Raw genomic sequence first — 20,863 nt, 5'->3', positions numbered from 1 at the left:
TGATGCCTTCCATCGTGGCAACATCAATGGTAGATGAGGCAGATTTCAGGCATCTCTGTCCCTCTTTCTAATACAGAGTATTACTAATCATATGGTTGGAGCACCTTGGAATTGTGTGCATGCAGCTGCTAGCTGTACGTGGAGATGCTGGACTAGGGATAAAATGTTACTAGGCAAAAAAGCATACTCTAGTAAACTGCACAAATCAGAATTACCTACAATCAAAGCAAAAACTTGACCCAGATTGGTTTTAGTTGTAACAAGGAAGAAATAAGGTACATGTATGGGTGGAGGGAGATTCATATTGCTAAGTGTAATAACTACCTCTGTTCCTGCAACATTTTGACCAAGTGGGTCATAACCCAACAAAAATTGATGTTGGATGATGTTTTCCATACATAAAAGTTGGTTTTGGAAATATACTATACACAGATTTCAATTAAGAAGTCAAATTCAGGAATTTACGCCCTATAAAAGGTTACAAATGCTGAGGTATAGACCCTGGATTGAGAAAACAGGGTTGTACATACCGGTAACTACTGTTCATCAAGTTCTTCTGTGCAAGCATACATGGGACTGAGAATGCGCAGGCCTACTGATGGAGAATTCTTCAATGCCTCTTTAACGCTCCATTAGGGGCTGTTGCCTTAGAGCCACCTTTCTACCTATTTTTCCACCTAAATGGTCATGTGACTAACCGAGAGCAATGGCCCATTCCCTCAGTTCTCCTAAGCTACTGCAACTCACAACTGGATTTAGCCAGAGAGTTCACAGTGGGGTAGGAGGGAGGGTATGTGTGCCTGCACAGAAGAACTCTATAAACAATGGTTACAGGTATGTACAATCCTGTTTTCATCTTCATTCTGTGCAGTCCCACATGGGAGTGTATCAAGCTTCACACAATAAGGAGGCGGGGTGAATCTCTCCAACTCAATTTTATTGAGTTAACAAACAACCATCACTGCAACCAGCCAGAGTGATATAACTAGAAAAAAGTCAAAAGTTGCAAACAACAATAGTAACAGTAAATTTAATAAGCTGTAAAGTTAAACCGGAAAGTTAAACTAACGATATGATCCAACAGTAATGAGCTATTACACATATGCTCAATAACTATCACTCTATACGAGTATCACATAATGTACAAGCTTACATAACCATTTCAAATGTCAACAAGTAATGTTTCACAGGTATGAATATGCTCACATCATACTCTCTTTTTCCTTTTAAGTAAACAAAGATTGTAAAACAGCCCTGGCAACTGCTACATCCTGAGTTGCATAGACATCAACAGCATAATGCTTCACAAATCTATCAGCATAGGACCATGTTGCTGCCCTGCAAATATGTGCTACCAGAATACCTTTGAGGAAGGCAGAGGAATCTGCTTGTGATCTCATTGAATGAACCCTCAAACTTAATGGACACTGTACCCCAGCCAGACTGTATGCATTTTCAATGGCTGACACAATCCACCGCGACACTGTCTGGGAAGATGCTTTCCCCCCTTTGCCTGAGCGCCCGAAACCTACAAAAAGATGTGGGCTTGCACTTAATTCCTTGGTTCTGTCTAAATAAAAAGATAAAGCTCTTTTCAAATGTAATGCATGTAGAGCTCTTTCTCCCTTTGATTGGATCAGGGAAAAAGACAAGTAAGGGAATGTCTTGTGATAGGTGGAAAGAAGTCAGGACCTTTGGTTAAAATTGAAGGCTTGGCCTAAGTACCACTCTGTTGCTGTGGAACTTTAAGAACGGAGGGTCAGATCTAAGTGCTGCCAACTCACCCTCCTAGCTGAGGTGATGGCCACAAGGAATGCTACTTTAAAGGACAGCAAATCCAAAGAACAAAGGCTCAAAGGGCGGTGACATAAGATGTGTCAATACCAGAGACAGAAACCACTGGGGAACTGGTGGTAATACAGGAGGGTGAAGATTAAACATGCCCTTAAGGAACTGGTGGGATTTCAAGTGAGAAAGGAGAGTTTGTCCATCAACCTGCTCATAAAAAGCAGAGATAGCTGCTAAGTGTACCTTTAGTGATGTTACCATCAAACCTTGAGCTTTTAATTCACAGAGGTAGTCAAAGATGAAAAGTAAGAGGCAATCAGCAGCAGCAACCCCTTTAGACTGCGCCCAGACAGTAAAACGTGTCCACTTGGCCATGTACGACCTGCTGGCCAATGATCTTCTAGCATTCAAGAGGACTTGCTGCACCTGCACAGAATAGTTTAAAGACAGGGGTGAATACGCCAAGCTGTCAAGTGCAGGGTGTTGGGCTCATGATGAAACAGTGTCCCACAAATAACATCTGGCCTCTGGGGTAGTGTAACATACATCTGTTTGGACAGCTCGAGAAGTTTGGGTAACCACACCTGCCTGGGCCAGAATGGGGTTATCTAGATACAGTTGGTGTTGTCCCTCTCTATCTTGCAAAGTACCTTTCCAATTAGGGGAATTGGGGGAAACATGTAATGCAGCCTGTTCGTCCATGCAATTTGGAAGGCATTCCCAATGGACAGAGGGTCGCTTCCTGTTCTGGAACAAAACACCTGAGCCTCGGCATTCTCTGATGTTGCAAACACATCTATCTCTGGCGTACCCCACAGATTGAAGATGGGGAGCAGGTAAGTATAGTTTATGGACCACTCATGGTTAAACACTAGCACCCTGCTGAACACATCTGCTTTGGCATTGTCTGAGCCTGCAACATGAATAGCATGAATGGATACATTGTTGGAAATTGCCCAATCCCAAATAACTGTAGTCTCCTTGCAGAGCATCAGGGATGTCGTACCTTCTTGTTTGTTCATGTAATACATGGCCACAGTATTGTCTGTCTGGACCAATGGCTCATAATTTCAATGCATTAATAAGTAGTGCTTTTTCTCTCTCAGACCACACATTCTGAACAAACAGAGAGTCACAATGGGTGCCCCAACCCAGGGATGATGCATCCCTTGTCACAGTAAAATCGTGCTGTAAACCACCAAAGGGCATACCCTTAAACAGATTTCCATCATCAGTCCACAATGTCAAAGACTTGATTACCGGTATTGGTATGGAAAATTTAACAGATGGAGAGTGTACAGAAGGCCTAAATTTCCTAACAAACCAATTTTGCAATGTTCGCATGCTGAGCCTTGCAAAAGGGACCACAGATGTAGTGGCCACCATATGCCCCAATGAACACTGTATTTTGCGCATAGTTTGGAATCAGTTCTTCAAAAAAAGAGAGACCATAGATTTAATTACTCTTGCTCTTTCCTGTGGCAGCAAGGCCCTACCCATAGTAGAAACTAACACTGTTCCAATGTACAGAACAGTCTGACAAGGCTCAAGTTTGGACTTGTCGAAATTTATTAACAACTCTAGACGTAAGCAAGTACATACAACCAGATCTACATTTTTAATTAACTTTTCCCTGGATCCTGCTGATATCAACCAGTCATCCAAATATGGAAATACAGAACATCCCTGTTTCCTAAGAAAAGCCATAACTGGGGCCATACATTTGGTGAACACCCTTCGTGCAGTGGACAACCCAAATGGTAGCACTTTATCGCGGAAAACCCTATTTCGGTAGAAAAAATCGAGGTATTTACAATGGTCCTCTCTAATAGAGATATGAAAGTAGGCATCCTTGAGATCCAGGACCGCAAACCAATGTTTTAACAAGGGTAACAAAAAAGACAGACTGACCATTTTGAACTCTGATACCTTAAGGATGCCTATTCACACCCCTGAAATCTAAAATAGGACAGAGTCCCCCATCCCTGTTGGGTACCAAAAAGAACTTTGATAAAAACCTTGATACAACTTCTGCACCTTGTATCTCCTAAATACCACCCTTAGCTAAGAGGGATTGTATTTCGGTCTCCAGTTCGACCAATGTATTGTTAACAGCCAATGAAGGCCAAGTGCAATCAGGAAGTTTCACAAACTTTAACCCATAACCACAATTAACAATCGTTAGACCCATGAGTCAGATGCTATTGACCCCCTTTCAGAGAAAAAAGGTGCCAATCACTCTAAAAAAATTAAGTTAGACTTCGTTTGATCCTGTCAGAACAGCTTCCCAGAGCCCTGGGTGTCTTTATGTTGGCTAGGAGGTTGAGATGGCCTGTAAGACTTGCACTTCCGAGACTGCTGTGACGAAGTGTACTGATGGTGTGCCAGCGTCTACTGATAGTACTGGCATTGCTGCTTACCATAATATTGATAAGGGTTATGCTAAGAGAAATACCTTGGCTTATATGCAGGCCGATCAGAAAGTGTAATCCCCAAGGACTTTACTGTCTGCCTGTTCTCCTTCTTCTTCTTGAGTGCCTCATCCATGGTAGAAGAAAAAAGAGCATCTTCCTCAAATGGCAGACTTTTGACTCTGGCCCTGGTCTCTTGCGAAAGGGCTGCAGATCTTAACCAGGAGAGTCTACGGATGTTGACGGCTCCAGCCATGCCTCTGGAAGAAGTATCCACAGCATAGCTCCCTCTGTTCATCTGTTGTTTTGAAAGGTGAATGGCCTCAGTTTGCAGTAACGAAACAAATGCATTCTTGTCTTCAGGGAGATCCACCACGTATGATGATAACTTCTCCCATAAGTACAGCTGATATTCTGCCATTATGGTTTGATAGTTGGCAATTCACAGATTCAATGCTGACATTGAATACTGGTGCCTTCCCATGTTATCTATTTTCCAGCCCTCCTTGTCAGGAGGGGCTGAATGCAAAGTAGACTTGTGCTGTTGCATCTCCTCCACAACCAAAGAGGATGGAGGTGGATGCTTCACAAGAGATTGCCACGTATCCTGTTTGATCTTATACATCTATTCAATATGCTTGGATGTAGCAGGCAGATCTGCAGGTGAATGCCATACTTTGTTCACTATCTCCTCAAATTTTTCCAGTACAGGAAAGTCTACAATGGCAAGAGAGTCACTATAGATGCGGCTAAGCAACTTATTTTTGGTCTTTGGACCCACAGCAGACACGTTGATGTCAAGTGCTTTTGCCATTTGGGACATTTGCTCAGTATAAATACGCAAATCTTCATAAGGAGAACCCAAGTTATCATCAGGCGAAGGATCCAACGCCATCTCAGATCCAACAGCAGAGGTGACCACCGCACGCTCCTCCTCTTCATCAGAGTTGTACTGCGACTGGAGCTGAGCCAGGAAAAGGGGAAGCAGCCAACCTCTCCCTGTCGAAGTCAAAGATTTAGGTTCTGACTCACCATAACCAGCTGGTCATCCTTTCCACTGGCAATGATATGGAAGTGGGATGCAACATGCATGATGCTGCTGAAGGTCATATGGTTGTCTCAGTGCTGAAGGCAGAATCCGTTTGGATCCATGTCTGCTATAATGGGATGGAACCAGTGATGGAGCCCTAGGTGATCGATGTCGGATCCGAGCCGGTATTGGATCCACACCTCCAGTTGGAGCTGGGCGTGGAGAACAGTCGACATCAGTGCCAGACTCAGGGCACCAGGCTTGGTCATCTGAAGATGTTGTCCACACCCCAGGGGGGGTCCCACCATCAGAAGGAGGTCACTTGGGTGAATTCAGATGAGGGGACGGGGTTCTTGGTGGAACAATAATAACTTCCTGAGCCTCCTTGTCTCAACGTGGTGACCAACTCTGAGATGTTTGGGAAGTGGACTGAGACAGGTGCTATGACTTTTTGGTTTTCTTTGTCGGCGGTACCAATGATGCCCTCAGATCTGACAAATGCTTTTGTGAGTGCGATTTTCTTCCCATTGGATCTGATCGATGGTTCAACTTAGTAGAAGTCATTGATTCAGCTGCAGAATGCTTCTCAGCAGTTGAAGAGGCCTTAGACACCTTCGAAGTTGACCAAACTGGCAGCTCCTTCCCAGCAAACTGCGGGTGTGTCGGAGCTTGCAAATACTCTCTCCTAGAGTGCAGTCTTCAGCCATTGAGCTCTCTCATGCCTAGCCTTTGGGGTGAACTGCTGGCATATCTTACAAATGGTAACATTGTGCCCTTCACCCAAACATATATGGCAGAGATTGTGCTCGTCTGTGGGGTAATCTTTGTACCACACTGCAAGCATTTTTAAACACAGCTCGGTGGGCCATCCTGAGGGGATTTTACCTCAGATCATAGTCAATCAAACTGAGTCAATACCAGCGGAGATCAAATAGCGCCAAAACAGAAGGTGTAAAATGAATTCCAGATAACTGTCCAAGATCAAAAAACACCAGAAGATAATCAATAGCGAAAATGAAAGGGAGCTATGAAGCAAAGTTCCTCTTCTCGCAGTAATTAGAAGAGAACTGAGGGAACAGGCCATTGCTCTTGGCTATTCACATGACCATTTAGGCAGGAAAATGGGTAGAAAGGTGGCTCAAGAGCAACAGCCCCTAATGGAGCATTAAAGAAGCATTGAAGAATTCTCCATCGGTAGGCTTGTGCATGCTCAGTCCCATGTATGCTTGCACAGAAGAACAAAGATGAACATACCTGCCGCCACCTAGAGTATAATGTAATTTGTGAGTGTGCACCTTGAACATAATGTGAAATCTCCATGGAGGTAGAGGAAGGAAAGATCAAGGAGACTGGGCAAATTACATATAATTTATCCACATGCCAATATTATGGCTAACTATAATCATATGAACAACCAATTACATTAAAAGAATTACATGTGTTCAGTAAAGAAAGATGGAGATGTTTGAATGTTAACCATATATGAAATTCTATTTAAGGCACTGGGGCGTAAGTAGACCTTGATATTTTGACTTTTAAAGGGATCTGAGAACACTCCTACCCGTCCTGTCTTTTTAAAGTCATTCAGTAAGGCTTCTTGCACTGGGTAGGATATGGGACCAGTGCAAGCTTTAAACACATAGCAAAGTAGTTGAGGGTCAGCCTCTTACAAGATTTCCTAAAATATTCCCTAAGTAGCTTGAAATACATGGAGGGACTTTGCAAGGTCCTTCTAGAGCCATCAACAGCACTGCCTAGTTGCAAGTTGGGAATGTTCTGAGTTGGGCCAAATGCCTTAAAAGAAGGCTGCATAAAAGAAATTCCTTCTTCACAGAACAGTGCACACTTCTCCTTTGAGATAGTGTAATATTGTATTTTGAAATATTCACTATTTGTTTTCCCATTCATAACATGGAAAACTTTGACAGTGTTGCTATAAAGAAGAGAGCAGCAAAGGAATAATTTTTGTGACTGAGAAAAAAAAACGTATCTCACGGCAAGAAAGCAACAACAAAAATGCCGTCTTCTTTACCTCAGATGGCTCATGCAAGTAGATCAACCCGAGAACTTTCAGTGTAATCAGTAATGGAAGGAATCATGGCACTATTTATATGGACTACTAGTTTATGGTGTACAGTATACAAGCTGGGACCTCAGAGCCTATTGGAATTGGGTGCCCAGGCAACAGGATTAGCAAACTGGAGGTATAAGCGCAATTTATATCAACCACATGTCTCTAAGATGGAGGCAGGAAGTGTTTGTCATTTCTTCTCATATTTTAATTCAGGTTATGTTCTGTAAGTTCACTCTCATGAAATCAATGTTTTGCATAATAATATTTCAAAATGGTGAAACTTTATTTCAGAATTAACTTCGGTTCTGTTCACACATATGACATCATTTTTTTTTTGCAACAAGGCTTGCTTAAAACTATATGAGAATGCCAGAAGATAATACTCATTATGTAATGTGGCCCTGAATGAGATAAATCTATGCAAAAACTGTTTAAGAAGCTTTAAAATCTAAGATGTACAGTAATTAACAGTATGATCTAGGGCCTTGAAGTAAAGAAAAGAATTGAGAAAACCAGGGCTTTTTTTCAGTGGGAACACGGGGGAACAGAGTTCCGGAACCTCTTGAAAATGGCTGAGCGGCGCGGAGAGCAATCTAAACTCCCCTCTGTCTGGAGCTCAGGGGGTGGGGCCACCAGCCATGTGACCATTTTCTCTGAGGGCAACCCACTGAGTTCCCCCACCTCTTTTCCCAGAAAAAAAGCCCTGGAGAAAACACGTTTATATACTCATTGTCAAACATCAAACCAAACATCAGTCCAGACAACCATATTTAGTGGAAATCTGGTACATGGAGTAAAGAAAATGGAATTCTTCAACTGCTTTTAGCAGATCCCTAGCTGCCTTGATGGAAAGGAGGAAGCCATAGTTTACCCCATTTACTGCTGTTACTCTCTTCATTTCTGGGTTTGGGGGAAAATTCTACTGGGGCAGATCCAAAACCCATTTGCAGCAGAACTGATAGTTACACAATGCAATCCTACAGTGAGTATGCCAGTCTAAGCTCATTGAAATCAATGGACTTAGATTGGAGTAACTCTCCACTGGATTGCATTGTAAGGGTCTTAAGTTCAAGTTTAGAAGTTTATATTGTATAGAGAATTAATGAAATTATAGAAAGAGAAGCAGATAAAAAAGACAGACATTTTTAAAGTATTCTCCAAAGATAAAAGCTTTAGAAAACAATACCAGAAATTCATGTTTGCATTTTCAGGTTTTAGCATGAACAAAGTTCAGGAACAAAGCGAGATCTCATATTGGGAATATGACTGACACTGTGCTTGTAAATTTGTGTGTAGAGGAGGAGGAAACTCTCATTTCACTTATTAGTAAACCACAACATCTTACCGCTATACATTTCAAAAGAAATAAAAATATTTGTGTTGTGATCTTAACACAGAATGGCTTGGTTCATATACTATACCAAACCCACGACATCAGAGTATCACTATCAGAACAAGCCTTGAACGGAGCTTTAGGTGTGCTAAATGAGATATCTGTTCTCACTCCTGCTTGGCAGCACTATGTTAATTAATTACTTCCTGGCTTGCTTCACTACAGTTTGTTGTTACATCCCCAACTGTGAGCTACGACTTGTCCTCCTTATCCCTGAAAACCAGAAATGGAAAGTCAGAAAAAAATACTAAATTTTTCAGATCTGATTTTCAGACTTAGTGGCAAACTCAGATTTGCTGCAAAAAAAACAACAACAACTAATTAGACCATGGTGTGCCAACGAAGGAGGGAAAGACACTCAGACACTCATTAACACAGTGGCAAATTAAGTGTTGATGTTTATCTTAACCAGTCTTGTTATAAAGCAGAATCCTTGAACAATATGGCGTTTTTTTAAAAAATGAATAAAGTTATCAGTCCAATTGCCATCCTGACCATCTGAAAACTAAGTGATGTGCAGGGAAGAAGCGTGTCCCAGCCAGGAACCCCTCAGGAGAACAATCTCTGGTAGGAAATGGGGAACATCATTCATAACCTGCTGAATAAAGGCTGAGAAGGAGGATCTGAAGCATGCCTAGAAGATCAATTGATTCAAAAACCAGCCTTTTGGATTTATGGCTGCCTCCTCCTTCATAAAACCATATTCTTGCCCACTAAATGACAGCAATCCTTGATGGAAAGCATGTTAGAATTGTAACAATGGAGCAGCACAGTTCTAAGTGGGAGGGTGGAAAGTGTTCAGGGAGAGGACTAAGGCATATGCTGGTGTAAATAGAACTTTTGCAGCCTCCTCTATACCAGTGGTGGTCCGAGATGTGCCTCCGTTGCTGGGATGCCGCCAGTGGCTATGTTGAGCAGCCAAATGGAGGTGTAAGGGCAGCGTAGGTCCCACCACTGGTGCCGGAGGGGGCAGCTGGGGGGAGGAGCTCAAGGTAGCTTCCAAAGCCACTTCAGGCCCAGGCATGCCTTCTGAAGCGGATGATTGTTATGTCACAAAAAAGAAGCCTAGCCCATAGGCGCCTATTGAACAGGAGAAACTGGCCCCCTCAGCCCCACCCACACAGCCTGGCCGAGCATAAGATGGCAACTGCCATGGGGTCCAATCAGTGTGTGCCCCTGTGTTGGCTGAGCCCCCCCTTGAATGGCCAATTGGCTCTCCTACAAAACCTCTGGGTCCAGCCTTCCTGAACACAGGTAAGTAGGCAGGCGGTTGGAGGCTCTGTCCAGCAGTCCCCTGCCGCAGGGACTTAGAGCACAAGGCAGGAGAGTGGGTGCTCAGATTGGTGGGTCATGAGTGCACTGGGGGGGGGAATTAGGAGCACTTTGCACTCACTCAAGGGAAGAACAGCAAAGTCTCTTCACAATAACCAACCAAGTCCCCATGCAGGTTATCTGACTCTGGAGTCCCACCTTGGGAAAGGGCAAGGGTACAACGGCAGGTAAGGAGCTGGGGTGGCAGCAACCCCAGCCCACTAGTAAGTGACACCTGACCCCCCCTCACCTTAATCCCCTCAAACACTAGCCTCTAGAAGTGTGGCTTGCTGGTGGCGGGCTAGTGGCACCATCTGCCTGCCACCGAGGCAGTTGCTCAGAAAACTGCTCATGCCGCAGCCTTGGAGGGGGGCCTCCAGCTAACCATCTGGGGACTCCGTTCATACTCCTCTGGACAGAGACGCTCCCAGCAGAGAAGATAATGCGGCCTCTGGTCGTGATGACTGAGTGCTTGCAACCTCCTTTTGATGGAGGGTGCTCTGCCCTTTGACTTTCTCCTTCACAGGATGAGACCATCCCAATAAAGAGGGCTTCCACCCCAGAGAGTCATGCATCATTTGGTTGCTGGCTGCACCTGTGACACTGGAGCTGCCTGAGGAGCCACCCATGGACATCCTTCTGGAACGTTGAATGGGCATGGCCTTGGACCAGAAAATATAAATTGAAATATAAAATAAAATAAAGAATGGGTCCCTAGCCTCAGATGTGTCTGTTTCCCTTGCAGTCAGGTCACAACTTGTCAGGAAGACCAAGGTGCATGGCATTTTCAGCCCCCTGTAATCCTACCTGAGTGTCATCAGGTCCAGCCCAGGGAGCATTGCCTCAAGAGAGCTCGCTTTGCAACCCCGATCCTGAGTAAGCAGGACGAGGAATGGGTGTTGCAGCTTGGGATGCTGTGCAAACTGCCTAGGACACTTGTCCAGACTCCCTCTGAAACATTTCCAGTTCAATAAAATATATGAGTTGAATTACAACAACCTATCTGCTTACTTGCATGCCCGTTGATGACAGGGCCCCCCTTCTTCCTGTAGGAATGTCTGTTCACATATCCAGTGGATGATTCTTGGCTCAGGGCTGGGATGGATGGGGCATAGGGAGCAGGGATGTTGCCTCACCCTGGATCAACAAGCTTCTGGCCCAGTCCCACAACCCCTTATCGCATCCTACAAATGGGAAGGGGGAGGGGAGGCTGGGCCAACCTAAGGAAATGTGCACAGAGGGCCAGGATAACAGAGATCTGATGCCCCCAAGGGGGGGCTGCTGGACTATGATATGGACTCTCTTGGGCCACCCTCTCCAGAGGGTTGCTGGGCCCCCTAGGTCCAGGCAAGGGAAGGGCCGTCCATGCGATAACTGGGGATGGGGGGGGGTCAATGTGCAAGGAATGGGATCCTCCTGTGGTGACACATTTAACCTTGGGGCCATCATCCCAGCGAAGGGGTGAGGCCGCTAGCATTCCAAATGGTGGCCCTGCTCCTTTATGGCATTCACTGCAAGTGGTACTGCGGGTCAAAGGGCGTGCCCCTGGTCACCAGCAGAGATAAGCCCTGACCAGGACCCAGGGGCCGCTAAGGCACTTCCACTGTATGTGCCAGGCATGTCCTGAGCTGCTCCTACAGAATTTCCCCAAGCCTCTGCCACTGAGTGGGCTCCCTAAAAGGGAGCAGGACCCACAGGATCCACATACCTGCATGCTGGGAGCCATATCCCCAAGTGGAGGGGCCTGTGGATGTACTGGGAGGCTGGACTATAACTGAAGACACTCACACACCCCCAACAGAGGGTGCAGAGTCTCCAAGCTGCCCCACCCATGCGGAGAAAGGTACTGTAGGTGCATCAACGCCTCATGAGCAGTACAGTTAGTTAACTCCAATATAAGGGGTCCACTCTCCGTTCAAGCAGCCACATGCTGACAAACCATTATAAAGGCCAAGCAAAAGCCGTGGAAAATAATGCTGCTGCACATCATGGCTGCAAACTTATGTTCCCACACACATATTTTTGCCTTGAGTATTAACTATTTATTAATATTTGTATGAATCAATTATACCTCCCGTGTCTTTTGTGTCATAGGATAGCACTTCCGGAGGAGCCTCCCTTTTAGTTGTACTTGTTAGAAGATGGTGTCTAGGTGTGGTCCACCTGGTCACCATTCCAAGTGCTGCTCCCAGCCACTCAGACCCCTAGCAACCCTCCTGGAGAGTTGAACTACCTGGTTCTGTTTGAGACTTCCCAGTCTCTGGGTTCTTTACTTGGGGTGAATTTGCACACAGCTGGTCAGAAACTCAAGACGCAGGCTTAAATATAATAGTTATTTATTAGCGTAGTGTATGCAGGGTTGCAGGAACCACTCTATTAAGGCACAAGCATAGGCAATAAAATAAAAAACAACTTATCTATTTCTCTCTAAAGCTATCTGACTAAAACATAAGTTTGCTAACTTGCATTTCTCTGAAGAGGCTTGAGTGCTCATGCTCACAAAGTCCATTAGCCATGCCAGGCAGGTCTGGTCATCTCAGGCCTGGCATGGAGCAACAGTCTCTCACATGCTGATGGAATAAGGTAGCATAGAATGGTCAAACCAAGTCTCAGTGAGAGTGTGTAGCGTGGATGATGAGTGCAGTGAGGAGTCATCTTTTCTAGTAGTGTCAGCCAGTCAGAACACACTTCACTATCAATGTTGCTAGCCTGAGAACAGAGAAGGAGGATGTGCGGAGCCAAGACTCCCTTGCACCTCAAGGACACTTAGCCTGAGCAGCAGTGCACAGGTGCAATTAATTAACTGAGCTGTACATTCCACTCCCAGGGTGACAAGCCAAAACTGGGCCTTTGAGATATCTGGAAGCCTGAACCAATGTACTCAATTGGACTTAATGTGGCTCTCCTAGACAGACAGCTAGGGTAATATGTGCCACACTGTGAGGCTCTAGGTCCCTAGGGCACAGGTTTCACCAATATGTACATACAATTGTAACATTATGCCAGTGACTGCAGGTCACATCTCCACTGCTGAGGGTACCCTATGCAGAGGTTGTCTGTAGGTTCCATGCCTGTAAAGGGTCCCCCTGATACCATTCTGTATCCAGAGAGGCAGGGACCAATGGCTGATGACAGGCCCAGCATGTAGCGACAGATGGGCTGTTCTGTTGGGGATGGACCAAAGCCATTATATAAAGACAACAACTCTGCTATGGGATCAGTCAGCTCAGCCCATGTGCAGTGCTATGGCAGCAAGACAGTGGCTTAGTCCCTTGACCCCTACCAGTCAAATTCCACTGATGTACTGGAGAGGTCAGGGGATGATTGGCCATACCTGGGCTGACTATCGGTGGCCAAAAGCACCCCTGCCACAATGGCCAATGTGGCATCAGGGCACCACAACAACCAGGGCCCGTCATCCCAGCCATCCCCACCGCTCTGCCCATCGTCCAGGCAGGCCAACTGCGGTCAAGGTGGCCCTCCTGTTGCCCTCACCAGCGATCACAGTCTTGCTCCCTGCCCCCTCTCAGTAGGCCTCTACCTGAGCTCCCTGGGTCTACCATTCCCTGTTCATGTGACTGCAACAATGTGTCCCAGCAGTGGCCTTCACAGGCAGCCTGAGATCAAGGCGGCCTGAATCTAGCTCCAGGCCCCCTTGAAATGAGACGCCAGTGCCACCAGGCTGTTCTCACAGGTCCCACCACCAGAGGGAGGGGTCATGGACTCCAACTGAGGCCCCCATCAGGAGGAAATGAGGTTGGAACACTGCCATGATGCTGGTGCTACAGTCAAGGTGCATCCAAACACAGGATGCTCAGAGGGGGGCCCATCTCTGCTCCCAGGTGACGTGTTTGACCATTGGGCAGGGGCTGGCATGGTCTGCAGATGTTACATTCTTTCCCCCCCCACTCACCTGGAGACCTTTTAACTCATGGTGCCTTTTCTCTGCCCCCCCCCCGGCCTATGTGCAAGTATGTACAGTTTGGAGTATGTACAGGGCGGATGGCACAAGCAGTGGGCTGCACAAGTAGCGGAACACCTGTGTCCCAAGGCCTCCGACAACCTCGTGCTGGCTGTAGAGGTTGAGTGGGTGGTAGAGCCACTGGGCATGGGTGACCTGCACCCCAACTGGGCAGAGACGACCCACCAGTGCCAAAAAATCCTGGATGCAGCTACTGGGGTGGACGAGCATTGCCTCCTGGATGAGGAGGTCCTAGAAAGGCCTGAGCACAGTAAGCAGACTGGCCCCCCAGCCCATGGCATGAGTGGTAACCCACCAGGGCAGGGACCCAACCACGCTTCCAGGTTGCAACATGCCCTCCCTCACTGGCCCCTGCAGTCACCAACCACAGGGGACAGGGACGACCGCTGGTGCTTCGCCATCGACTGGGTCCACAAAGCTCTGAAGAAGAGCGATACCATGAGGTGAGCCTGGTTGCCCACTGCTCGTCCACGTGTGGGCAGCAGGGAAGTGGTTGTTCCTGCCCTTGTCCCTGCCTCCCGGTGTCTCGTCTGGGGAGGCCTAGTACAGCAGCTGTGGTCTGCAGCCATTGCCGTTTCCCAGGGTGTTTGGGTGGGGGGACAGGAGGAGTGTTGCGGTGGCTGGCCAGTGGGAAGTCCAGAGGGGCCAGAGAGACCAGGCAGGTGACGCATCCGGAGCCCTCCAACAGTCATGATATTCAGGAGCCTCATGGTGACTTGTCCGCAGTGGCCCCAATGTATCCTCAAGAGGAGGAGAGCAGCTTCACAATCAGCTCCCAGAGGCCATCAGAGGTGGCCGGGAATGTGCATCTGGCCCCACCCTGGAAGTGGCATCAGCCAAACCCAGACCAGGACCCTCAAGGGGATGGGGATGCTGGTCTCTTGTGGGCAGTTGGGTCAGCTACAGGCACAGTGGTGGCCCACCTGACTGCAGACCATTCTCCTGCAGTGTCACCTTCTGACCCTCCCTCCCCTCAAAGTCCAGGCTCCCCTTAACTGCTGGCCCCACCAATAAACATACAGTACTGTGGTCTGCATGTGTGGTGTCTCATTGGGGGGTGGGGTCCATATGGGGCTCTGCTGGGCATTCTCTGGTGCATTGAACATGCCAGGATGGCTCTCGGAGGACACCACCTTGTGCATCTCACATTACCTACATTCCCCTTGCGGCAAGGTAGCCACCATAAGCAGTTTGAGCTGTATCAACTGCCATCAACAAAACCCTGGGGGCACGTCTTTGCAGCTCAACTTTACCTAGAAGTGGCTACTGGGGGGGGGGGCTGTGGTGCCCTCGGTCCACCTGGCCCCTACAGCACCCCCCCCCATTCACTGACCCCTCCACCTGCCAGAAGAGTGCCCACTACAGCGAAGTGGCCACACCACCTCCATGATCTAACTACTCTTCTTCCCCTCGTTCCGAACCATGGCGAGGTGTCTGATTTGGAGCCTCAGGTGGAGACCACAAGCAGCATCCCATGCCTGCACGTCTGGTCAGATCTGGGGGCAGTAGCCTCCCTCATGGCTGACATCTTGTCTACCCTAGGAGACCACCCAGCAGGGGGCAGGCCAGTGAGTGCCCTGAGGACAGCTTCCGGTGCTTCCTCAGCCACCCGTCCACAGGGCCTCCAATCCCGGGTACCTACTCAGCAGATTGGCCTGCATCACGCTAATGCTTCTCCCCTTCTCTCCACTGTTGATGAAGCTGTTTGATCCAAGCCAATATGCTGTCTAGCAATTGATTTAGGGGACAGTGGCCTTGCAGACAGGATTGGGTTACGGTGTGAGCAGTCAGCCCGGCCTCTGACATTTTAATAGCAGTTTTTATATGACTGCTCATGATATCAAAAGTGTACAAGCCTCTGGAGTTTAAAATGGCTGCAGCACAGCCACCAGAGAGCCCCTGTCATTGTCAGATCCTGCCCTGGAGAACCAGGCATGTAAAGAATGCTGCATTGGAATGCAGAGGTATTGTGATGCGACTGGCCTCGTTATCCACCCAAGCTCCGGAAGGCCCAGAGCAATAAAGGTCTCCCCGAGTCATCCCCACTTAGCACATTCCTGTCCCTCCTCCCGTGATGAGATCCCTGTCCATGATTGAGGAGTTAATCAAGTAGCATTCATAAGTATATACAGCCGTTCCTGGGATATTGTACTCTCCACCTAAAACTATCAACCTAGTTCCTGTGTATTCTTCCAGCTAGCCGGCCAGTTTTGCCTTCCCATTCACATGCCCTGGCCAAAAGCACGTAATGCAATCAAGCCTGTTGTCCAACCCAGGAACTAACCACTGAAGTCTTTGTCCTCACTGCCAGAAGGACTCTCCTCTACCTCAGGACACATTTTACCTATAAAGGTAGGCCCTGGCCTCATTCAAATCATGCAAGCCTTCTGACTTCTCCCTTAGGGTCACTTCCCTAAGCTTCTTGTTTTCTTGGCTGAGGATGCTGGAGTTCGAAGCTACTCTCTTCCTCCATGGACTGGACCTCTTCTCCAGGATAGGTAGATACAATCACTCCCTCTGGGTCTATTCCCAAATCTCTGGCTGCATTTCCTAGGACTCTCTCTCTCTCTCTCTCTCTCTCTCTCTGGTTATTTCCCCCCAGTAATTGGTGTGTATGTGCATGAAGTTCTGTGTTGTTAATAAAAGTTACTGATCGATTTGAAGCACCAGACTCGCTTGGCTTATTGGGATTGGGACCCCGTAGACACAGGTGATTTGATTCCAGTTACCGCCTCTCGTATAGCCTCCTTCCTTGCGAGCTAATTCCCCCCAAAAATCGTAAGTCATATGATTAATGCAAGGAGCCCACTTCAGGTAACAACGGGTGCCACTGGTTCTTCATTTTCTAGATTTCAATGAGTGCTCCCAGGACAACTGCCATGGTGACCTGCCGGCGGATCTTCTGCCTTGCCGACCACGTGTCAGACTCATCGGCAGCCGGAGAGCGCAACCTGCCCACTGACTGCACCCTCCTTCAACCATCCCATGGCTGTCGGAGGTCTGCAGCAATCACTGGCTACTGGTGGCAGGACCGACACTTGCACCTCACCCATGCCATTTCTCTGAGCTCCCACATTGCGACTCTACTACTCGCGTCACCACTGCCACTTGTGCAAATTACTGCACAGGAGGTGGTTGAGCAGCGCTGCCGCCACACGCTCCCCAAGTCCACCTCCGTGGCCAAGACCCATAGGATTGCACAGTTAATCTACAAAAATTAAAGCTTCCTTCAAATAAAAAGGAACCTCAAATCATGCCGTCCAAGACTGTTGAATCATCAGATTTTTTTAAATAAAGTAAAATAAACCAATTTCTTCATTCAACTGTAGTTTAGTAAATAAAGCTTAGGAACTTCAAGTCACTTAAAACTTCTGAATCTTCCATTTCCAAATTCAAATCCTATTTTGAAACAATGGTAGTTAGTCTTGCAAGTGGTGAACTCAAAGAAGACAGGCAGGCAATATACAAGCTATGAAGCATTTGTGAAGAATCTTTACTTTAAATCTACAGAATTCTCTACAGGGAACATCTATAGAGTTAACAAATGATCCATCATTACTCTATGATTTTACAAGCACTATTCCATAGTATCCAAATATAATAGAAATTTCTATTATACGAGATCTACTTTGCAGGGCCTTTCACCTGCTTCCGTTCCTTTCATGTAACTTCACAGGAATGCAACAGTGCAGATGTCAGCACTCTGCTAAAGATGAAGGAGATGTACAATTAAGCAAGAAGTGGAATAACCAGAAGTTGCAACATACATGATGGTCACTCTTAAGAAATGATTCTTCAGTACTTCTTCTATGCTGCAAAACTTATTTAAAGGAAGGCATCTAAAAAGCCAAAGTCATGCAAAAATCGTCAGGGGGAAAAAACCAAACTGTCGATCAACGTGCTGCATATAGCATTTATCTGGTGTCCAAAAAGTTTCTTTTTTCAACACTGATAACTCAACAGAAGCTTATGAAAAACAGATATGGACTATGGTAGAAAAGACCATATTTAATAAGAATCTAACTGTCTTTCAAGACACTAATAAAAAGTAATTCTTTTAAAATGAAGTTAATTTAAGCAGGCACAAACAAAACAAATATCCATGGCAGAATCAAATTTTATTTTTAACAGTCCCAAACTCCTGGGCACATCTATCAAAAAGTTATTTCTTTTTCAACTGACAAGCACAGCCCAGCACAGAGAAGAGCAAGAATATCAGACAAAACTGATAGTTAATTATCTGCTAATGGAGTTCTAACCTGGGTTTCAAAAATTTTTCACCTGACATATGTAAAGTTATCAAAAGGTTTTAAATACATGCCTTTCCTAGTTTAAAAAAGGATCACTTATGAACTCTTTTCAGCAATAGTCTAGTCATTTCCAATTAATTGGTTAAGTGGAAAAACATAATCCTAATGCTAGTTACACATACCATATTTTGCAAATACTATATGAAAAGATACATAAGCTTAACTGCAGACTCGTAGAACCATGTGAGCAAAGCAAAAAGAAACAATCTTTTGTTGCCACCTGCAATTGCTTGAAGGCAGTTGGAAAACAGAGAAGCCCAGCATGGGCTAGACTGACTCAATAAAGGGAGCCACAGCCTTCAGACAGTAAGACCTGTGCAGGATGTTTTGGAAGTCATTAATTCACAGGGTTGCCATAAGTTGGAAGCCACTCGATGGGCCTATAACACACACACAATGCCTTGCACCAGAAATGCCTAATTAGAAATCTGGGATAATCATTCTTGATTATATTTAGGTAGCTATTTTGGAATAATGTTTTCAATAATAAGTTGTGTTAAGAACTTCAGAAAACAATGCTGCCTTATTTGTTTTTCTATTCTTTGGGTTTCATGTTTTATCAATAAGCAGATTCAGTACTTATTTCAGAAGCTCCAACAGATGATAAAGATGGCAGAAGTTATTCTGACTCAGCAAAAGAAAACAGTACTTGGTTTTGGTTTTGATTTAGAATGGCATATTGGATTTATAGTAAAATTTGAGAAAATTCTTCAACAAAGGTTCCTGAGCAGAGATGGGCATGAACCAGGAAAATGGCGGTTCGTGGTTCGTCACATTTCACGAACCGTGAACTGGCATGAAATTGCCCATTTTGCGAACTGGTTTGTTCGGTTTGTGAAAACATCACTTCCAGGGCAGCAGAAGATCTGCAGAAAACCCATCCCCCCATTACCTAGGAGACTGACTGATTGGCGCTAGGCTGTCTGCAGTGATGAACCAAAAAATGAACCAAACGAACTGGGCTAAAAATCATAGTTGTTCGCCACAGGTCATCAGAAATGCCCTCTGACAAACCAACCGTCAGCGAACCGAAAAACGGCCCAGTTTGTGATAAATTTTGGTTTATATTTCAGTTCATGCCTATCTCTACTCCTGAATAAACTTAATAATCATGGGATAAGAGGATGAGCCCTCTTGTGGATTAGTAACTAACTGAGAGGAATCAGTGAGAAGGAGTAAACAGACTGCTACAGTAATAGAGAAATTTAGTGGAGTCTCCCAAGGATGTACATTAGGACTGTTGCCATTTAATGTGTTCATAAATGAGGTTTGTAGACCACAGCAAATTATTCATGTTGATGAGAACCAAAAATGATTGTAAATAATTCATCCAAATTGGGATTAATAGGCAACAATATGATGAAATGAGTTTCCCTGCAAATTACTATAGAGATAACAGGGTAAAAAATCTTAACTTTATGTATATACTGATGGGGTCTGACATGATAGTGACTGACCAGGAAAGAAATGGTGCAGTTGTGACAGCTCAATGAAAATATTGATTGGGTCTTGTTCAAGAATGAAAAACATAATGTCTACAGTAAGGGTTATTAGCCTAAGGATTGAAAATAAAATAGTCAATATTGTATCACCCTTAGACAGATCAATGGTTAGGTCATACTAAAGCTGTGGTTATATATTGCCCTTCTAGACTGATTAGTGTCCACTCAGAACAGTGTTATTATCCCCAAAATACAGCTCAGGCGCTGGGGCTGAGAGGAGTGGCTTACCCAAGGCCACCTTCTGAGTTTATGGCAGTAATGGGATTTGAACCAGCAGAGTGCTGCTTCACAACCCAACTACTTAACCACTGTGCTACAGAAATACTGTGCATACTTCTAGTATCTCCATCTCAAAAAAGACATAAGCAAGTTAAGGACAAATAACAACAACTGCAACAATGACATTCGATTTATATACCACTGTTCAGGACGACTTAACACCCACTCAGAGCAGTTTACAAAGTATGTTATTATTATCCCCACAACAAACACACTGTGAGGTGGGTGGGGCTGAGAGAGCTCCTAGAAGCTGTGACTGACCCAAGGTCACTCAGCTGGCTTCAAGTGGAGTGGGGAATCAAACCCGGTTCTCCAGATTAGAATCCCACCACTCTTAACCACTACACCACAACCAAAATGATTGAATCACCTTCCCTACAATTAAAGGCTAAAAAATTGTGGCTTTTCAATTCAGAAAAAAGCAGCCGGGGGTGGGGGGCGGGATCCTGACAGAAGTTTCCGGTTATACATTATGCCCAAAAAGAGGATGCAGATTCCCCTCCCTCTCAGTATATTTGAACTCAGAGGAGCACAGAATTAAATTGACAGTTAACAAATTCAAGAGAGAGAAAATAAAATCCTTCTTCATATAATATGGAACTTACTGCCACAGTGTGTAGTGCTATCTACTAACTTAAATGGCTTCCAGAGATGATTAGACAAGTTCATGGAGAAGAGGTCCATCAATGTTTATTAGCCACAATGGTTGAATGCAAATTCCATGTTCAGAGGCAGCGTCACTGAATGCCAATTGCAGGGGGTGGGGCAGTAGCAATGGCAACT

General features: G+C 45.7%; 1 protein-coding gene across 3 annotated transcripts in view; it reads right to left on the bottom strand.

Annotated features, from left to right (window-relative positions):
- Positions 1-20,863, bottom strand: part of CACNA1D (calcium voltage-gated channel subunit alpha1 D) — a 365,621-nt gene that overhangs the window by 153,320 nt on the left and 191,438 nt on the right. The window lies entirely within an intron of this gene.

This window comes from Eublepharis macularius, chromosome 4 (genome assembly GCF_028583425.1).
Source record: "Eublepharis macularius isolate TG4126 chromosome 4, MPM_Emac_v1.0, whole genome shotgun sequence".
Lineage (NCBI taxonomy): Eukaryota > Metazoa > Chordata > Lepidosauria > Squamata > Eublepharidae > Eublepharis > Eublepharis macularius.
The sequence above is the reverse complement of the archived record's forward strand: the minus strand, read 5'-3'. Positions and strand labels throughout refer to the sequence as shown.